This window comes from Peromyscus californicus, unplaced genomic scaffold (genome assembly GCF_007827085.1).
Source record: "Peromyscus californicus insignis strain IS unplaced genomic scaffold, ASM782708v3 Scaffold_4__1_contigs__length_199733344, whole genome shotgun sequence".
NCBI classification, from domain to species: Eukaryota; Metazoa; Chordata; class Mammalia; order Rodentia; family Cricetidae; genus Peromyscus; species Peromyscus californicus.
Genome location: NW_026294562.1, coordinates 29,041,534 through 29,057,937, shown reverse-complemented (window position 1 = coordinate 29,057,937; position 16,404 = coordinate 29,041,534).

The window sequence follows — 16,404 nt, the reverse complement described above, 5'->3', positions numbered from 1 at the left end:
CAGGGTCTGCTGACTCCCCATGGGAGGCCTTACCTTCTTATAGGGGGAATGGGGGATGGGTGGGTGAGGGAAGAAGAGGGAGATCTGTGATTGGTATGTAAAATGAAGAAAATTCTTAATAAAAAAATAAAAAGATTTAAAAAAAGTCAGACGGTCATATTCAGTGACAGCACCTTTACCCATCAAGCATCTCACTACTCCATAAATCCTCCCTTATAACATGTATTCCTTCTACAGTCCTGTTTGTCTAGAGAACCCTAACACACGTGGCTTCAGTGAGATGAACCAATATGAGCTAATTGTGTGACTAATTACTCCTGTAGCTACTCAGTTATTAAAGACCTTTGGAGATCTCATTCTAACCACCAACTAATATATTGTCAATCGTAACACATCTACTTCACTGAAAAATTACGCATAGCAAGTGTTGTTGTTTTTTAATGGTGTCTGATTAGTGTCTACCACCTCTTTAGGAAGTTTTGGTCTTTAAGAAGAACATTTAGGTGTTTATTGCTATTAAACACCCATATTATGTTAAGTCCTTAACATATGACATGATTTCTTAAATGCTCTGATGATCTGTAGTGTTTCACTCTTTGCTCACAGCTGATATTGACTTAATTGTGTCTTCAGGTTTTGGAGGAGAAAAGGTTCTGGCTCCTTTAAGAAAGGGGCAGAGGCTCTGGCAGCCTGGCCCAACTCTCACAGAACAACTTCCCAAGTCCAGGAAGTTCATAAAGGAAGAGGGGATAGCCTGGCCTTCTGGGGGCCTAAGCAACCATTTCTTGATTCAGAAAAAAGGTGATAGGGAAACACTAGCCTTGATGGCTCAGTTTTCTTCTCAGCTAATTCTCAAGGGTGGACATTTTTTTTTCTTTAACTCACTGGTGAAAAGAAGGGCTGTGCTGTAGACAGAAGGAGGAACATGTCTACGAGGAAGCAGGTTGCAGAACACAAGCATTCGTTAGGAGGTGCGGTTCAGGTCAGGGCCTCCGCACGCTCCAGACAGATCCCTTCATCTCTTCCTGCTTCAGTTTCCTCATGCCCTGCAAAATGACATCATGCTATTAATTCATAGAGTTGCTACAGCTCGCTTGCTCAGCTGCTACCCTGTGCCAGCCTCCTGCACATACAGCCGACAGTCCCCGCTGGACTGGTTCAATACCATTCCAGTGAGTTGATACTGCTGGGCCTGAGGCTACTGGTCCATTCCTCCAGGCCCGGGAGGAGCAGCCCCGCCCTGAAGCACTGTTGAGTAGAGAGCTACCTACAAGCTTTAACATTTAGAAAGACTGAACTTCCGTAGGCTTGCAAGTGAGATGGAACTAGGCAAAGTGATCATTGATAGTTACAAGGTCTTTAAAAAGATACTCAAATTAGGTTTGCTTTTTTCTTTTGCATAGGCTTAATTGACATTTGTCGTGTGCTGTGCCTATGTTTGTAGTTAACAAGCAGTTAAATCATGTATTTAGAGATTTTAACAGATTTAAAGAATAAAATTTTTTTCTTCCCTTCCCTCCCTCCCTCCTCACTAGCAGATGTCTAAATTCATAGATTACCAAACTCCATATACACTTTTCACCTGTGTCCAGACCTACAATAAAGTGTGCTTTATAAATTAAGCGTAGTATGAAATTAATAACTAATAATAGAATCATCATAACAGTATTTAGTAATGAAGTCTTTGTGAGTGTATTTTGCTTTTCAAGGAGCTGCAACAAATGCTGGTACTTTAGATTGCAGAAATGACCATACCCAAGGCTAGGCATCTACCACAGAAATGGCCATACCCAAGGCTAGGCATCTACCACAGAAATGGCCATACCCAAATAGTGACTCTATTCCAGAAACAGCCACACACAAGGCCCCATATATACTACAGAAATGGCTGTCCTGAGGCCTACTGAGAATTAACCAGCATCTGTCAAGCAACAGAAAATGTTAGAGCAACACTGCAGCACATGTAGTCAAAGCATACATTACTTCATTGCATAAAGCACACAGTCCCTTAAATACTGAGATCGAAGCTAATTTCAAGCCAGTTCTAAGACAATGATTGTTTCAAAGAATACAAGCCTGTAAAAATGCGGAGTGACACTTTTTTTTTTTGTATTGCAAATGTAACTGACATGTGGTAAAAGCCAGATTGTACTTTTAGTGTTTGCCAATGAATAAATCAATCAGGCAACAGACAGTCACTTGGTACCTGCTTTGAGTGAGAATATGTGAGGGAACATGGAGGTACTGCCTTTCCTTAAATGTAAATTAATGAACAAAACAGTTTTCCCCTTTGAGGATCATGTAGTCGGAGATATCAAAAAATTAGTGGAGGGGTTGGGGAGATTGGTCAGTCAGGAAAGTGCTTGTCTTACAAGCATGGAGTCCTGAGCTTGGTTTCCCCAAACCACATGAAAATGTGGGGCATAGTAGTCGTCCTGAGGTTATCCTCTGTCCCCCACACATACATATTTCCAAACAAATAGATCTATGTGCATTCAAACGTACACACACCCATGTGCATACACATTGTTTAAAAAAAAAAAGCCAATAGACAATTTTGACCCAAATGACACTTGCTCCCATGAAAAATAACAGAGGAGAATTTGGAGAAGACTTTGTGAGGAAGATTGTCCTTAGAATATAGGGGTGGAGTGAGTAGTTCATTTTCTAAAACTTGTATGATGGCAGCCAAGGAAGGACAGCTTCCTAGCGACTCAGCTGTCCCATGGTACAAACCAGACTGTATTTCTCAAATTTATCAGCTCATGAATTCAACAGTGTACAAGCATTCCTTGAGTATCTGTACTTTACACGAACCATGATGGATTTAAAAGTTGGTTTTGTTTTTTTCTAACTTAATGAATTTCAGAACATATGTGTTGAATATCTAAGGACAGATTTGCAGTCTCTGTTAATGCTTTGGAATAAACTGAGTCCATTCCTTGAGAGTCAACCTCCTCCTGACTGTCCAGAGCTTCAGAGAGTGCTTATTTACTTCCCACAGCACCGAGAAGCACAATGTTTTGAATCTGGGGGCGAAAGGATGATGCCATTCCATTGTACCCTCCTCTGAGCAGGAATTTCGTATCTGAGGAAAGGGGAAGTTGAGGCCAGGAGGCAGATGTACTTTGCAAGTCTGCTTCCTCAAATTTGAGCGCAGGTAGAATTCCCGTGTCATCAATTTGGTTTAGAACACTCAACCTCTGGGTCATGACCCCTTTGGGGGTTTGAATGACCCTCTCACAGGGGTTGCATGTCACATGTCCTGCATATCAGATATGTACATTGTGATTCATAACAGTAGCAAAATTACAGTTATGAAGTAGTAGTGGAAATAATTTTGTGGTTGAGGGTCCCCACAACATGGGGAACTGTATAAAAGGGTCACAGCATTAGGAAGATTGAGACCCACTGGTTTGGAGTGGCTTCATTGCAATCACCTGCTAATTCTCAACGTGCAAAATGAACTCACTCTGTGTTCTTTTCCAAGTCGTGGGATCAGAGGCATCAATAAAGAGTTTTGGTTCCTTACGAAGGATTATTGCTTGTGTCATGGAGCTACCCAGTCTTACAAGGCTGGAAGTGAGCCATACGAAGTGCCATATAGGGAGAAAGGAAGATATTTGGAAATAATTTTTCTGGTTAAGGCCCTGAGATTGCAAGGGTTTTCTTAGTTCTATGGAATTTCTCCAACTGCCTGGGGATGTCTAGGTTTCTAAGGAGCTCTAGGTGACCATTAACCTACCACACAGGGAGACGGTGTCTTTGTGCCAACTGTGTGGTGGGATGTCTTCTTAGGAGGCTCTTTAAAATCAAGCATGTAGGGGAATCCTTTCTTGAACTAAGGCCTCTGAAACTGAGTCAGTGGCTTTCATCCTCAACTTCCTGCTTGCTGTGCTTCAAGTTCAGCATAAGCAAATAAATATCAACGGATGGCTTAATGATTTTCATAAGGCTCTGTCCTTTCAAGGCAAGAGGTTCTCCTGAAATGTTTGATCTCCTCTGTACGAATCTGCTCTCCAAATGGCCAGCACATGTCGAGGCCTGCTGTCCTCTGGGTTATAGGAAGATGCCTTTGATGGGTTAACCACAGAGTAACTGAACTCTTTCCAAGTGCCTTTCAAAAGTCCTTTGTCCTGGTGTGGATCTTGCTACTTGGATTGGATCAGCAAGAGATTGCTCCTGGCAAGGGATTCTAGTATATTCTCCCTCTGCTCTGAGTTTGCCCCCCGCCCCCGGGTAATGCCATCTGAAATCTGATGTCCCCCAAGTTCCAAGTGTTAGCACCGGGTAGTTATGAAACAGTTGCCCTAATTCTAGCTGGACCACTCAGATGTTTCCAACCCTCTCTCCACAGTTCCTTACAGCCAAGTAACTGTAATTGTCAATCATCTTGAGGAAGACTAGTCTTTTTGTTAACAGAGCATCTTAGCAACTGACTGGAAATGCCGCCATTAGTGAATGTTATTTGTTTATTTATTTCTATGATATTTTGAGCTAAGTATTCAAGCCGTGGTTGCTGAAGCCATGATGCAGAGTACTAACCATTACACAATCGTGGTGAGTTACTGAGCACTAACCATCATAGGATCACAGTGAGTTACTGAGTAATAGCCATCAAAGGATCGTGGTGAGCTCCTGAGTACTAACCATTACACAATCACTGTGAGCTACTGGGAAGCCTGTGCTAAGTATTGAACACAGAGCCTCCTGCATGCCAGATTAACCCTTACAGCTCAACACTGAATGACACCCTTAGCACGTGAAAGAAAAAATATTTTGAGACAGGGTATCACTAAATTACCCACACTGACCTTGAATGTGCAATTCCTCCTGCTTCAACCTCCCAAGGTTGGGATTAGAGGTTAGTACCTCTCCTACCTCAAAGTTTAAGTTTCAATGCACAAATCGTAACAGTTGTCCCAAAATTCAGAAATGTATTAAGGGACAGGATTTAAGAGGATAAAGATATCTTTCCCTCATTTTCTGCTTTTAATATTAAAAATATTTTTATTGAGCCAGGGGGTGGGTAGTGGCACACACCTTTAATCTCACCACTTGGGAGGCAGAGACAGGTGAATCTGTGTGAGTTCAAGACCAGCCTGGTCTACATGGTGAGTTCTAGGACAGCCAGAGCTATGTAGTGAGACCATCTCAGAAAAAAAAAAAAAAAAAAAAAGGTATCACTAGTGATATTGCTACTGGGCACGACTAAGCATAGATTTTTCTCTATATAGTGCTTTGAGATAACCTATTTCCTTATCGCTGTGGATCTGGGTATCTCAGCTCTTATCTCCATACCGGCTTGCTCAGTAAGTAAGTTGCTGGTGGCTCTGGGCTAGTTCGGCAAACATTTATCAAGTGGTGACTCTTTGGCAGACCAGGGTTTAGAAGCCCATTTTGCTACCTGCTTCCCTCTGCTTACTCTTCTTCTTGACATTAATGAAACCCAGGGAAGGCAAAGTTTTATGTATGTATGCGTGTATGCATGTATGTGTGTATGTATGCATGCCTGATTTATTGATTTTCTAGGCTCCTGACACTCAGTTTTCTTCAGCGGTTATTGCAGTCCTCTGTAAGTGCCTTGCTCCATTCCGACAAGTCTTTAAACTGTCCTTCCTATTTTGTTTTATTGGATTAACTAGCAGCCATCCAGCCACCTGCTCTGGAAAGCTGTGAGTCCTGAGTCCTAATAGACTCTTTTCTCTTCATTACAACCCTCCTCCTCCATCCAATCAACTGCCCATCTCCACTGATCTCCCCACTCCATCATTGCTACAGTCTGCTCTCTGCTCTGTCTTCACCATGGTGTGCCTTTTCTAGCCATCGGCACCTTGTACCTGGAATTGCCACAGTGACTCTCTCAGTTTCACTCTCAATCTTCTTCTGACCTATTCATTTCCCTTTTATAGAAATCTTAGATTTTTTAAAATCTAAATTAATAATTAATAGTTCATAGAACCATGAGTCACACCAGCTGGCAAAGTTTTTTTTTTTCATTACAAGTGGGGGTAGAATTTTACTGACCATTTCCATTATCTGTGCAATGTGTCAGTGTGGTCCTCACAGAGCTGATGTTTGAGTGCAAAGTGATCCTCAGATGCCACACAAATTTATTGTGTGCTATTTTTATGCACACTCATTTGGGCTTGCTTGTTAATATTTAGCATTTTTTCATGTACGCCCATATATGAGGTTGATTCTCACTCTGTCCTTACTTGACCTTGACATCAGGATTGTAATGGCTTTTAATATGTTTGTAAAAATATTCTTCTAGTTCCTGTACTGGCAAAGGCTATTATTTCCTCTTTTAATTTTCAGAAAGAAAATTATCTGAGATCTCTGAATCTAATAATCCCTTTTGGCCTATTTCTGCCTTTTGATTATCACCCCACTCCCTTCCAGGTTGTGTGTTCCTGCAGAGTCAAGTATTTTTGAGTTCATTTCCATAATTTATGCTTTCTAAAATCTGGACAGTGCAACTGAGCATGGGTGGTACACATGGTGCACCCCAGAGCTAGGGAGACTGAAGCAGTAGGATTGTAAAATCATGGGCAGCCTGGGCTACAAAGCAAGACTGCCTCAAAAAGCAAGACCAATGGAGCAACTCACACAGTGAATCTAAGGTTTCAGCTATCTTGGCCTCAAGCAGTCGCCATGACTCTGCTACGGCTTTTAAATATTTACTTTTTCTGCTTCAGTGTCCCCTTTCATATCTAGCACTGTTTATTTCTGCCTCTTAACAAATCAATCATGCCAAGAGTTTGCCTATTTGATTACTGTTTTGAGGAACAACCAGCTTTTCATTTTCTTGATCAGATGATCAGCCCATTCTTCAAAGCACAGCAGCAGTAATCTTCAGAAATTCAAATCCACTGTCACATCCAAGCTCCCATGCCTTTACAACCTGTTTCTCCATGTTCAATTACCCCCCCCCCCCCAGCCCCCATCCCTGCTCCCAACAGCCCCAGCCCCAAATGCCAGGCAGCCGCATGCTTGTGCCTTTGTGCAGATCTATTTCTTCCTTCTGTTTTCCACACATCGAAGTCTAGAAATTCCAGCTCAAGTTTTCCTTTTCTGTGAGGGTTTCCTGGCCCTTTCCTCCTAGCTCTCTCTGCAGTAATTACTTCCTTCTCTGCGTGTGTTTTTGCCTCACGCATTCTTACAGTTTTCATTGTTCTGCATGTTTTGGTTGTGTCTGCCCCTGGTCCTTGAGGACCAGTGCAATCCTTTGTGAATTTCTGTATCTCTGGGAATTTAAACTTCTTTCTTTTATCCCTTGTAACCTCTGTTTTTTGAAAAGGCAATTCAAAAATTAGAGTAAAGGTTACACTATGCCCCTTTCTTCTATTTTAAGAAGTGTTGACAACCAACTCTAGCTAAGCTGCTGTTCATTTCGCTCTGCCTGTCCTGTCAATATGAACTTGAATTAGCACTGTATCATCTATATGCTCTTGAAGCCAATATTTTTTTTCTTATAAGGTCCAGACTATAGGCTGGGCATGATGGAGCATGTCTATAATCCTAGCACATAAAAATCCTAGCCGAGGCAGGAATATTATGGATTCTAGACCGAACTATGCTACATAGTGAGTTCAAAGCCAGCACAAGCTGTAATACGACTCTGTCTCAAACAGTGTATTATTTTATATCTAGAGATTTCAGTGAACTTTACATAACAGAGATCAGATTTAAGAGTTTTACTTGTAAACTCGCACACTATTTAAATCAAAAAGAACAATATTTTATGATCAACACAAATATGTTTTAAACCTTCATTTGTCTAACTATCGTAGGCAAACAATTTCAAGAAGCCTCTGCCTGAGATTATAGGTTTTCTCAACTGGGAACTTAAGGCTTCATAGCAATTGACATACATGAGTACAGAGCACAAGCCACTGGTTAAAGCAGGCAGGGTGTGGTTGTCAACCCCCTGGCGGAGTTTTTAAAAAAGGAAGGTTTGAGTCTCATCTCTAAAGGAGTCCTCCAGTCGGGCTTTGATCTGTGTAAGTCAAAACTGTAAAATAATGATGAGGCTAGCTGACCCTCCAGGTCCCTGTAAGGGCTAAGTCACATGACGTGTGGAGGAGTGCCTGGGTTCGTGTCAGAAACAGAACAAATACTCACTAACACTTAAACACAACGTGTGTGGTGGGAAAACACAAATACACCTATTTGGAAAATGATAAGTTTCATATTTGCAAGATTCTTCCCGAGGCATCCAGTGTCGACCTAATTAAAGGGAATCTCATTTTCCTTGAAGCTCTGCTTGCTAGCTGAACTTTTCAGCCCAGCCTAGTACCCTCTACTAATCCATTTCATTTTCATTGTTTTAGACAAAGAACAATTAGTCACATGCTGGGCTCTAGGAGTCTTGAGATATGAACGGAGCATACTCCATTCAGTGACCTTCAATCATCAATGGAAGATTTTTGGTGAGCATATTTTGCATTTCCCCAAAGTTAAAAACCTTAGACCCAAATGCCATCCTGTCTGTCTGCTCAGCATTAATCTGACAGTGTTTGTCACCCCAGATCGAGGCACTGATGTTTGCGTTCACAAGGAAAATCTCATTTTACTTATTATCTTTTTCCTTCTATGAGCTGTGGGGGAGAGGGAAGTAGTCAACCCAAAGCGGGGTTGCCCAAATCCCTTTAAAGCATTGATCTTGCTGCAAGGCCAGTGCCCTCTTTTGTCTGCCTTCACTGTTGAGGGAAAAGAACCTTTCCCGAGCTTTCTGCTTCCACCTGAACTGCACAGTAATAAAAAATCATTTCCTTTCCCCAGTTATGCTCAACAGCTACATGCACGTCCCCTGGCCACTCTGCTATCTAAATCAAGGGTTGGGGATAAGTCCTCAAGGGAGGTGTGAACAGCCAGCATCTGCCTTTGGCCAGGCCGGCTGAACTTCAGCCCGAAGCTTGGCCCAAACCCAGACTGATAAAGCCACAGCTAAGCTCCAGATTTCTACAGAATTAGTGTGCAAAATGTAAAGACTGGCTCCATCTGCTGCGCACGGCTCTCTCAGAGCCATTGGGGCTCCACTTGCTGTGGGCAAGAAGACAGTAGAGCGGAGGGGGATGGATCTGGGGTCCTCTCGCTTCTGGCCTGCTTCAACCTATCCATCAAAATGCTGACCTATATTTCAGCGACACACATCAGATCCGAGGAGGACAAATGGCCCAGGGTGTCATCTCCCCTCCCACTTAGTAGAGAGGGCAGCCACATCTGTGTGCAAAGTTCTTTCTTGTCAGTCCGATGATGTGAAGGAGCATCGGAGCAAGCCCACAGCAGTGTGCATGGCATTGCATTCTCTCCAGGAAAGCAGCAAAGAAAGGCAGGTTTTTGGGGGTTGGCTCTCCACTACCCACCCGCCACCCCCCACCTTCCCCACCCCTCCTCCTGCTCCTAGCCATTGTTTTTGAAATGCTTTCCTGTGTTTCTGGGGAGTGGGCAGATGGCAGGATCCTGGAAGTGTAAAACAGCTACAAAAACAAGATGATTCAGACAGAGAGTTTGTGTAAATCCCGCCTGGTCATCTCAGTATTAATCAAGACATACACCCTCCCCTCTTTGTAAGAGATTTAAAGTTTTAAAACGAAATAAGATTTATTTATTTAGTGATTTGTGTGTGTGTGTGTGTGTGTGTGTGTGTGTGTGTGTGTGTGTGTCTACATGCATGTCCCTCTATTGCTGTCTGCCTTCTATCCTTGACATAGGCTCTCTCACTGAACCGGGAGCTGGGTGTGTTTTGGCGACGCTGACGACCAAGAAGATGAGGTGATCCTCTTGTCTCTGCCTCCCCTGTCCCAGTGAGGGAGTTAGAGGCCCACTTGGCCACATTCAGCTTTTTATGTGCATGCTGGGGATCTGAACTCAGATCCTCACATTCATGAAGTAAGTGCTCTTATCCACCAAGCCATCTCATCAGCCTCTCTTTAAGTTTTCATGTATTGTTTCATTTTTTGAAGGATGCCATGTACAAATAGAGCTCTTTTTGAGGCTCTGGATGGGAAAATTGCTGCCATTTTTACTCACTTGTTTTGTGAACGGGCCCAGTTGGAGGCCATTGGGATGAGACCACTCACTGTCAGGAGAAGAAGAAAGAGAAAATGGAACCTTGACTGAGGAAGCCAGAGCCAAGAGCCAGGGATGGTGCCCTCTCCAGCACAGGAACCATGCCTAAGAGAGAGATTTTCAAGTGGGCTTGTGGTTTACCACAGTGTCCTCGTGATCAGTACAGTGGTCAGATGTCAGGCATAACTGAGAGCAAGTTCATTTTTCCCACAGTGGAGAGAGAGAAGAAAGAAGAAGAGAAGGTTTGCTCATATGAAACAAATGCTTTTCCATTTTAAAGCTGGGCTGGCGCACGCAGGCTTGCCAATGTACCATCAGCCATGTGACATGTGAAGAAAGCTGGAGAAGCAGCAACAGTTGTTGCTTTTGATTAGCAGAACATTTTAATCCCCACCCCTTATTTTCTCCAAATTAGTCTTTTCACAGTGTGAGCGCCCAGCCCCATTGTTTATGCAGTTCAATAGATCTGGGGGGTGGGGGGGAGGTGAGGGTTTTGCCTTCCTGTTACTATGGGGTTGGTGGGGAGAAGAAAGGGTCACAGGGGATCTCAGTCTAAGCTTCAAGATCATGGCTAGCTACTAAGTGTCTCCAAACTTTCCCACTTTGACCTGCAAATTACAGAACCACCTCTTAAGGTTGCATGTATGTAGGAGGAACTCTGGGATCCAAAGAGTTAAATTGTCATCTGCAATGGAATAAATGGTTTAACCACAAAGTCATCCTGTGCTCGTCTGGGTATGTGTTACTCTGTGTATACTTTTTTCCTTTCAGATATTATTATCTTTTATGATATCACATCCTAAAATGGTTCCTCTGTCTTTTAGGAACAAGGTCTCCTTGGGTTACCACCTGAAATGGAATGGAATGCTTCCTTCAGTCACATATGTCACAAAAGCCCTGGGAATACAAGGTGACAATGTAGAGCACTGAAGCACTCACTCCCCGCCTGAAAGACAGGAAGCTGCACACTCTAGGCACTCCCACATCCCACCCTGGATGCCTTTTCTTTCTGTCCTGATCCTTAGCATAATGCAAGCATCCAAAACAGATCTTCTCATCTCCCTGAGCCTGGAGCACCTTGAGCATCCAGTGTGAAATTTCCTGCTGACTTTGTTTTGGCTGGGATTGCTAGGCTGCATGTGGGAGAATTTAGCTCAAACAGCACAAAGCTAATAGCATGCCTCTGTGCAGTCAAAGGCAGATCAGTAGGAAAAGGTGACATCATAGATATTCCAGGGACTTCAGGTCTGCTGCAAAAAGCAGCTTCTTCACTACACATAAGTCAGAACTTGGATTTGAGACAAAAACAACTCTTCCTTCTCATAAATAGCTGCTCTGGGGCTCAAAAATATCCTAAATGCAATGGCTCAGAAATGGTCCCTTTTCCTTGGAGATCCATCTGATTTCCCAAATCCAATCACAAACTTCTTAATAGCGTGTCATGAACCTCTCAGCTCATTATTTTTCTTCAAAGCTCTCCAGTTCGCCAGCGTGCAGCCTGTGAAGTGTCACCCGATGAAGTGCTGCGCCATAAATAAGCATGCGCAGGACACGCCAACATCCACCCTTCACTGCTTCTGGCTTTTCCTCCAGGAGTCCTACCTCCCCACCAGGGCTGTGGGATTTGTTGCATTAGCTCTGAGTTGAGAGGTTTTTTTTTTTTCTTTGAATGTGTCCAGTGTGGAGAACTATAATGGACTTACCTTGTTTATACAAATCACATTTTTGTCTTCATGCTCCTTCGCCTTTCTTTCCACAATCTCTCATGACTAGCATTGTAGAAATAAGGAGGAAGGTATATGGACAGATCCTTTCAAATAGCAATCACAGCTTTAAGCATTCAGGACTGCAGGAAATCAATGCATTAGATAATTTACCGTGTCTCTAACACCAGTGTTCCCTCTGATGTCTTTAAGCTGTGAGCAGGCAACCATTTTACACGTGTAACCAGCCGTGAAGGTTAAGCCTGGGGAGTGCAGGTTACTGCTGTGATCAATATACTTCATATGAGATACCATGACATGTGTTTTGACTAATTTTTTAAACTGTATGGTAATTGGGCATATGTGGTAAGCAGTTGACCCAAGTAACTGTCCTGATTGTTTTGTTATAAACCATGGTGACATGGGAACAGTTTGGGAGCCACGGAGATGGTTCAGAGGGTGAAGGGCTTGTCTCCGAGCCTAACAAGCTGAATTCCTGGAAACCACATGGTGGGAGGAGAGAATTGATTCCCTCAGGTTGTCCTCTGACTTCCACATGAAAACTCTGGGGGACACACATGCACACACACACACACACACACACACACACACACACACACACACATTAAACGACATATTAGAGGTTGGAGAGATGATCAGCCAGGGTCATGGGAAGAGCTGCATCCTATTCTATGACAGCTTCCATACCCTATAAGCCACTGAATATATATTAATATGTCTCAGATATAGAATTATATATGTAGGACACTTGCAAAAGGACACTTTACTAGCATCCGAGGCTGTGAAGATGCAGCCCAATGCATGGCTTGAGTAGAGAGATTGCCTTGGAAAGGGGTCCATTCTATCCAGAATGAGGGTTACATGTTCCAGTTCGTTCTGCTGAATGTAGAGTCTCTGGCTCGGTGGCAAAGGTATCACCTGAGAACTTGCTAGAAATGTGATTTGTAACCCCTTCCTCTAAACCTGTCACAACTAGAACACATTGCAGGATCCTTAACGGCTTCTATTACTATTCTGATTTGAGAGACGCAGACCCACTGGGCTTGCTCTCTTCTCCTTGCCTTGGATGAGGGGCTCTCAGAGTGGTTCAGCAATTCTTGAGAACTCGCTAGAAATGCAGATTCTAAGGCCTCAACATGGCCCTTCTGAATGGGGAACCGAGGGCAACCCCCCTCAGTCTGTGGGCTAAGAGGCTCCTTGGTCAACGCAGTACCATTAAGTTGGTCCCTATCTAGGTCAACACCCTCCATGCTTCCAAACACATTCGAATCACCTTGGAGTTTTAAACCTGTTCAAGCCATACCCCAGAGCTACCAAGTCTCTATTCTTAAGGGAGGGCCACAGCACTGAGGGAGTGTCAGTGTGCAGCCAAATTTGGAAGCAGATGTTGAAACTCTCGTGAGAATTGGTGGAAATGGAGTTCCTGTATTTCAGTAACCGTGGGCTCCAGGAAACAGGGACCTATGTTTCAGAACCACTCATGGCTCTACTCAACGGGTGACCCAAAGACCAGCAAGATTAGCCTCCCACTTCCCAACCTTGCAGATTCACATGGGAACTGATGCGAATTTGTAGATGAGGCACAGAAAAGGTTCCCTAGTGACTCCGCTGCACACTGAAGATTAAGACGCCCTGGTCTAAACCGCCTTCTCCAGTTCATTCGGGGGCGGGGCGGGGGCGGGGGGACATCAGGGGAGTAAGAGGAACAAGATACCTGGACCGGCATATTGATTCACGCCCGCACTCCCAACACTGGGGAGGTTGAGGCAGGAATATCATGAGTTTGAGAGGACTCTGTGCTTCAGAAAAAAAATCAATTAAATGAACAAATAACCACCAACAAACTGACACAGCCAAAGTAGTGGCCGCTAAAAGGGAGACGTTTTCCTTCTTTTACTCACTCCTCTGGCTCACGTGGTTGCTCGGTGTCTCTGATTTGAACCAGTCTTGACCATTAAGAGTGGACAGCGGTGAGGGGAAGAGAGAAGAGGAGTTTGGATTTTTGAATGCATATTAAAGGCAACAACACATCATAATTTTCCAGTAGCCTTAAATAGAACCTTTGGTTCTTTTTCATGTCCCCAAAGCCATATCCAGTATGGGCCCAAATTCCATTACTTAACTAATTTAATCAATACCTACTGATACTTATTAGACATACTATGGATTTGATATGGCGTCAGAGATGCTATTGAGCACATAAGTAGACAAACATTTGAACCATGATGAGCACTAGTAAGGAACCGCACAGTATACAAGACGGTGTTATGCTAAGCCTATATTTTTCTTGAGTGACGTATAAGCTGGGACCTGAAGTGTGGGGCTCATCAGGCAGAATGGTAGGGAAGCCGTATTAGAGGAGAGATTTATGTCAAGCTTCTGAGGCAGGAGAGTACTAGTGAGTTCAAGTTATTCAGAGATGGTGAGTATGGAAGCTGAGGGAAATGAGGTTAGAGAGGACAGAGACTGGGTCATGCAGGGATTTGCTGAGGAGAGGGTGTTTTGTTCTGAGGAAAGGCAAAACTGCACACAAATGACCATACGCAGTTATGTCCGTGTAGCAGAGAGATGCCTGGCCTCATTTGTGACCCCAGGGGTTCCTTGGGTCTGGTACTGAGGCCCTGATTTGCAATTTTCTGAGTGGTCTACTAACCTCTCTGAGATCCAATCTATTAATCTGTAAAATGGGAACAATGATAGAGATTTGATGAGAAAGTTAAGTCAATTAAAGCTTGGCACGTAAGTATCTGTGGTGGGTAGAATAATGCTCTTCCCCAAAGGTATATACAACCAAATCTCCAGAACTGAGAAAATAGTATACTACTTGGCAAGGAGGCATCGCAGCCTAGTAGGTGAGGTGACTTCAAAAGGGTATCTGGATGTGGATTTGGGTGGGTAGGGAAGGGGGTGGGATCTGGGAGGAACTAGGGGACGGGAGACTGAAGTCAGACCACAATTACATGAAAAAAACTATTTTCAATTAAAAAAAGATGATCATAATTACATGGAGGGGCCTAAGATCATCACAGGAATTCTTTTGACATTGAAGAGGGAGCCGGAAGAGTCAGTGCTGGAGTGATTCAATTGGAGATTGTATTCTGTTCTTTCTCATTGTCTTAGTTTTTTTAATTGCATTAATTTCTTTTTGTTGCTGTGATAACTCCAACAAAGGCAAATGAATGGAGAAAAGTCTGTTCTAGCTCCTGGTTCAGGGATACAGGGTGTTTCAGGGAGGTTAGGGTGGCAGAAACTCCGGGCTGCTAGACGTGTCTTCACAACCACAATGGTGAGCGTGACAAAGGCACACATTCTGACTGTCGTGATTTCCCTGCCATGCTGGACTGTAACCGGAACTGTGAGCCAAACACACTTTTCCTTAAGTCACTTTCATCAGAGCGTTTTATCACAAGAAACGGGAAATGCCATTAATATAGAAATTGGTACTGAGAGGTAAAGCTGTTGCTGTGATACACCTGACTGTAGGGTTCCTAGGTCTTTGGAGATATTTTGTGGCTAGAATGTGAAAGAGTTTGGTATTTTGGGTTAGGAAAAGTCCTGAAAGCTGGAATTAGATCAGAACAAGCCATTCTTGTGACACATTGGAAGCTGGGAATAGTAATGCTAAGAGAAACTGAACATTGAAAGCTTTCTGTGTCAGTTTCCAGAGGCGAATAAAGACTGTATCAGGAACTGTGGTAGGGGCCATTCATGTGTTATTTTGGCCAAGAATATGACTGTCATCTGTACATGTCCTGAGAACCCAAGTGGTGCTGAATTGAGAGGTAATGGACTAATTTGTTTGCCAGAGAAGAATCTTAAGACAGGAGACCATTCAGGGCTGGTGCTGAGAAAGCAGCTGTGATTACTACAGAGCTCAGCACCACTGAGGTAAAGTCTCATATACCAGGACAACAAGCAAGCTGTCCTGAAGGGAAATCAACACTTCCCAGAGGTTCCATCTTGTTCATTTAGAAGGAGAAAGACTGAGGGGAAGGGATTCCCTGCTCCTGAAAAGGAGGTGCCCCAGAGAGTGGTTGAGCTGCATCTTGAGCTGGAGGAAGAACTTAGAATCATTTTCCATTCAATTCCTTCTTAGTTTTGAAGGCATGGGCTGTGCAACATTGAGAGATTGGTGGAAAGCAGCTGAGCCCAGGCAGTGTGTGTCCATGTCAGAGCTCCTACAGGGCGGCCCGGAGAAGCTAGTGTGTAAAGCTATGAAGATGAAACCTCCATTTCAGTGGAGACCCAGGGCTTTGGAGATACCAGGACTATGGGATAGAGCCTAGGAGATGTAACATGGACTGGTGCTATCACAGAAGACAACCTCTGTGAGATGAAGGGATAGGGCTGTGCAAGACCTTTGGAAACCAGTTGATTGCATTATGAGCACTAGATCCAACATTTAATGTTTTCCCTTCTGGAGTTTGGTTTTGTTTTGGTGTGATTATTTCTTCCCAAGTCTTCCATCTTGGAAAAAAGAGAGTGTTAACTCTGAGCCATTGTATTCTGGAAGTACTTACCAGTTAAGAGATGTAGGACTTTTAAAATGCTGCAATTGTTAAAGACTATGGGGATTTTTAAAACTGGGGTGTATTTTCATTAT